The sequence below is a fragment of the Meriones unguiculatus genome (genome assembly GCF_030254825.1).
Source record: "Meriones unguiculatus strain TT.TT164.6M chromosome 13 unlocalized genomic scaffold, Bangor_MerUng_6.1 Chr13_unordered_Scaffold_51, whole genome shotgun sequence".
NCBI lineage: Eukaryota > Metazoa > Chordata > Mammalia > Rodentia > Muridae > Meriones > Meriones unguiculatus.
Window position 1 is genome coordinate 674584 of NW_026843657.1, and position 6000 is coordinate 680583.

Genomic DNA, 6000 nt, shown 5'->3' on the forward strand with positions numbered 1-6000 from the left:
TACATGGCCAATAAATCCTTGGCTATAATATCTTCAAAATTTTCATTATGCCATTATTTAAATTGGCATAGATAAAATTGGCTTACAGTTTAGTTTCATCCTGCACATTTCATACATTCATAATTTTAGAACTGTATGATGTTTGTGAGAAATTATATGTGTGCAGAACAAAAGGACTGGACACTGGAGATGCTGGATCAAACCTGACAGAATCCTCTTTCCAGCATGCTGAGACTTTAAAATATCTATTCCAGCATCTTGCATGTTCCTGCCTCAACTGCTTCAATTGCTGTTTCTCATCAATATTTCAATATTATTTGGTGATATTTGACAAAAAAAAATGGGCTTCTTCTTCAGACTATGTTATCTGAACTGAAATTTCTAGGCTAGGTGTATGAGCAAACATACCTGTAGGGTAAGCAGTCAGGAGGCAGAGGCAGGAGGATCACATTGCCAGACACATTTTTAAGAAGAAATTTATGGTATTAATTTGTTGGTGGTCCCATCATTATTTCACTCATTCTTCCTTCCTTCCTTTCTTCTGATTTATTTATTTATTTATTCATTCATTCATTTATTTGTTCATTCATTCATTCATTATACAGTGTTTGGCCTACATGTACACCTGCAAGCCACCAGAGGGCACCAGATCTCACTATAGATGGTTGTGAGCCACCATGTGGTTGCTGTGAATTGAACTCAGGACCTTTGGAAGAACAACCAATGTTCTTGTTATCTGAGCCCAACCCTGGTCCCACTTTGTTTTAGCTCATGTTCCATAAATTTTCTAAAATATAAATGAATGTATAAGACATTAAGAAATGTCTTAATGATTCTTTACTATGGTCACACATAAGTTTGAACAAATACTGCTGAGTTCATCTCAAGAGCTCACGTCACCAAGTGGTGAAATAAATTTATCATTGTGTTTTCAGGATGATAACTATTTCTTACCTATGACCACTAGGAAGCTGTATGCTGCCTTAGCTGATCAAACTGGATGGATGAGTAAACAGCAGCTTTTAAGCCTGCCTTGAACTTATGATACTCCTGTCTCAGCCTTCTGAATGCTGGGGTTTCAGGCTTGGGCTCCTAAAGTGAGAACAATGAAGCAGATGGTACATTTATCTCTTTGCGTGGGGGGGGGAATTATCACATTTTTACATTTCCAAACTTTATATACATCACATATCTCCCACATTTAATAAAATATTAAAATGTGTCACTCTGCCAGGTAGCCTTGACAACCCACAAATATACCCTTGAATTTTTCTGTTGCCATCTGTTGCTGCTCAGGGGGCTAACTGGTTAGTCTGGTTTGTGGCCCCTTGGAGAAAACTAACTTTAAAATTTATTATTAGTATAATTTAAAGAGTTAGTGAGTGTTCTTTTTGGAGGGAGGGGGAACTTTATTGATGATCCATGGTGTATTATTTTTTTTCTTTGAAAATTTATTATTTGTAGAGTATTCTGCCTGCATACCAGAAAAGGGCACCAGATCTCACTGTAGATGTTTGTGAGCCACCACATGGGTGCTGGAAATCAAACTCAGGACCTTTGGAAGACAAGCCTGCACTCTTAAACTATGTGATGTCTCTCCAGCCCCATCATTTATTATTATTATTATTATTATTATTTTAATTTTTACTGATTCATTGTAGATCCCTGTCATAGACCCCTCCCTCCTCTCCTCCTAGTTCTACACTCCCTGTTTCCCCTATCACCCCTCACTTGTCTCCTCAGAGAAGGGGATCACCCCTCCCCTGTGTCCACCCACCCATGCCACCATATCAAGTTGCATCAGGACTCAGTGCATCCTCTTCCCCTGTGGCATGGCAAGGTAGCCACAACAGGGGAATGTGATAGAAAGCTAGCTTGTGGGTCAGGGTGCATTCATATGTGTGTTGGTCCTGCTGTGTTTAAAAGACCTTGTTACCCTCGTGTCCTTCATCCCCTCTGGTGCTTACACTCTGCACAGAGTTCCTTGAGCCCTTAGGGGAGGGAATGGCTGGAGACATCTCATTTAGGGTGGAATGGTCCAAGGCCTCTCACTGTCTGCAAATCAACTGGATGTGGGTCTCTGTATTTGTTCCCATCTGCTGCAGGAAGAAGTTTTCTATGATGGCTGAGTAAGGCATCGATCTGTGATTATGGCTGTGCTCCTTTAGCATTTACATTTCTCTGATGTCTCTGGCCTGTGTAGATGCAGGCTCCTGGCCACCCAAGCCATGTTGGATCAAGGTTCCTTTTCATGGAGTGGGCCTCCTGAAACTCAACCAAATATTAATTGGTCACTTCCATGAAATTTGTGCCACCAGCGCACCAGCAAATATTGTAGGAAGGTTAGCATTGGAGAGTGAAAGGTGTATGGCTGGATTGGTGTGTACATTCCTCTTTAGGTGGACTATGGTGAATGTTAAGGGGAACACGAGTACCCACAAGCATGCATGCCATGTCTTCAATGTCTTATGTATTGTTGAAAAATAATGTCTTATATATTGTTGAGAATAACTATAAAGTTATGCTCCAAGAATCTGACACTTGGTGGAAATTCAACTTTCAGGAGTGAGCATGGCACCTCTTCATTTTCCTAGTTCCTCCTGTATCATGTTATTTTCAGGTATTTCAGACCGAACAAAAAACATCTTTTCAGGCTGGAAATGGACTGTAGTTTTCAGGTTAGATAGCAGTAGCATAAAATTTGGTCAGTGGTGAACTATACTTATCTGTGTGCATTATTGAAAATATCTAGATTGCAACATGTTTATATTCATGAATGGACTTACATGTATTATAGGGATTTTATGTAGATAATTCACAGTATGATTGCTTAAAACTCTTTAAAAAATTTGCTATTATTTCACCCACTTCCTTCTTTTATATTTATCGTCCTTCATAATTAGAGTACCTCCCTTGGTTTATCCCAATCGGATCAATTGTATCTGCCATTGTATTGCTTACCCACCATGCCTTCTTGTTTCTATAGTTATTCCATGATGAATACTCACAAATCAACATTTGGAGCTAGATGCCCCAGAGTAGAGAATGAAAGATATTTGTCTTCTGGATATGGGTTACCTAAATTATTTTTTTTTACTTACATCTCTTTATATGTATGATATTTATCATGATAAACATATTTATGAGTTTTCATTTCCTATCTATTGTGGACAGAATAGCAATGAAGGTGACTGAGCAAGTACTTGTAGAGTGGGATGTCAAGTCATTTTTACGTATGTCAAAGAAAAGAGAGCAGAGTCAGGCAGCAGATTTATAATTTCTGTTTAGAAAATTCTCTACTTTGATTTCTGGAATGGCTCAACCTGTTTAAAAGACACACCACGGAGGGTTTGGGGATTTAGCTCAGTGGTAGAGCACTTGCCTAGCAAGCACAAGGCCCTGGGTTCAGTCCTCATCTCTGGAAAAAAAAAAGACACACCATGGACCCCTTTCCAGAAATTGATTTTCATGCCTCGTCTATAGAAAAATCTCAGATATCACTGAAAGCCCTGTATACTCCACAAAATAACATAGAAAACAAGTATTTGTTCATGTACTATTTATCTCAATTACTATCATGTAATTACATTTTGAATATGTATATTGTCCAAAAATTAATAAAAAACATGCATAACTTACTAAAATGTGTATTCAGCAGCAGCTTCTATTCTAAAATAGAATGTCTGTGATTGTTCTACAAAGTGAGGGGCTCTTATTTTGTTTAAATATACATTTAAGAAAAAAGTTACTTAAAAGTTACTTTAAGTTACTTAAAAAAGTTACTTTAAGTTATTTAAAAAAGTTACTTTAAGTTACTTAAAAAAGTTACTTAAAAGTTACTTAAAATAATTTAATTTTAGTATACTAATAGGTTTTATTAGTAAAAAGAAAACTAATATATCAAAATGATAATTTTTTATTTTTAATACATCTCAAAGAGTTTTTATCAGGTCTTAAGAGAATAATGTAGCACTTAGGGAAGAAGATGCACCCCAGCAGCCCTGCACTAGAGGCCAATATGGAGAAGACCTCCACAGCCATGACAGCTTTGCCTTTGGTGCTCTGGTAGACAGGGATGAAGATGACCCAGACACTGAGGAAGACCAGCATGCTGAATGTCAGGAACTTGGCCTCATTGAATGTGTCAGGCAGGTTCCTTACCAGGAAAGCCACAGTGAAGCTGCCTAAGGCCAGGGTCCCTAAGTAAGCCAGCACACAGTAGAAAGCAGTAACTGAGCCCTTGTTGCATAAAATGATGACATGAGCATGTACAGAGTGTTCATCAGTGTCAATATAAGGAGGTGAGGTTCCCAGCCAGACTCCAGAGAGAATAAATTGGATCAGGACACAGATGGGGATGACAGCATTATAGACGCCTGAGACAAACAACCTTCTCATTGTTCTCCCTGGTTTCATGACCCTAAAGGCCAGAATTACAGTTATAGTTTTTGCCAAAATGGTGGAAATAGCCAAGGTGAACACAAATGCAAATGTTATTTGTTGCAGTATGCAGGAGGTTGTGTTCGGGCGTCCAATGAAGAGAAAGGAACAGAGGAAGCAGAGGAGGATGGAGATGAGCAGGGTGTAGCTGAGAGTCCTGTTATTGGCCTTAACAATGGCTGATTCTCGGTGTTTGAGAAAGACTCCCAAAACTGCAATTGTGCTGACAGAGAAGCACATAGCTGTGCATGCCAGCGCCATGCCCAGAGGATCCTCAAATGAAAGGAAGGTCACTGCCTTGGGCAGACAGTTGTTTCTCTCAGGGTTTGGGTACTCATGACTTGGGCAAGTGATGCACTCCTGCTGGTCTGTATGGAGAAATTGGATCAACATTTCACCTTATATAAATATCTATTTGTTGCACATTTAAAGTGTTTTCCAGTGATGTGTGTATTCTGGTATATTCTGCTTCCTGTTACTGCCAAGTACATGAAATCTTTATAATTCACATTTTTACTGTTTATCTTGTTTAATCAAAAATAAGCTTTCTTCTCAGCAGCTTATCACTGTTTCTCAAGGACAGTAAAATCTATTTTACTTTATTCAGATAAAGTAATACTGTCAAGTGAGCCTTCAAATCTTTTTTTTTACACGTTGAGTTTCTAAGTATGTGTACATTGTATTTTGGTGACATCAATGTATAAATATACTTCATTGTTTCCACCATCATGAATTCTTCTCATTTTTCTTGTTACTCACTGTTTCAGTAGATATTTGTTATCCCACTCCTATAATTTTTCTAAGGTAACATGGGAATATGTTAGGTCTCACCTCCATGACCCATGAAACAGTTCTGATTTGGTGGTAAATATACAGCCCTTGCATCAACAAACTCCAGCTATAATCTCAGACCAATAATTACCTATCTCAGCTGTGGAAGTTTCAAATAAATTTCTATAGTCTTTGACATCCTTTGACTCAGGACAGGACTCTTTGTCTTTCATTATCAATTCCAGAATAATCCTGGGAATTGTTCTAATTTTCACTCTTGTTCTTCCAGTAATATTCTGAAGACTGAAAAATGACCTGCATGTCATAAATACCATAAATCTACCAAAATGTTTTATCACAAAGGGAGAATGACAGAGCCATATTCACTGAAATTGTTGAGAGTCATTTGCCAGTATAGTTCCTTGATGCTATTCCAGCAAAGCTGAGATTGTTACAATTGTTCTATGACTAACTTCTGGTTTTTTTTTAATTGTTTGCTACATTACTGGGGACTTTCTGCACTTTGATTCAATTTCTGTTCTTTTTTTTTCTACATAAAAATTATGTCTGAGTCTTTTTTAATTAGGTATTTTAATTATTTATAGTTTATTCACTTTGTATCTTAACTGTAGCACCCTTGCTCATGCCTTCCACATCTTCCCACACTCATATCCTTCCATACCTCTCTCCAAGTCTGCTGATAGGGAGGTCTTCCTTCCCTTCCCTCTAACCCTAGCCTATCAGGTCTTGTCAGAGCTGGCTGCATTGTAAGGAGAACAGGGACTGCCT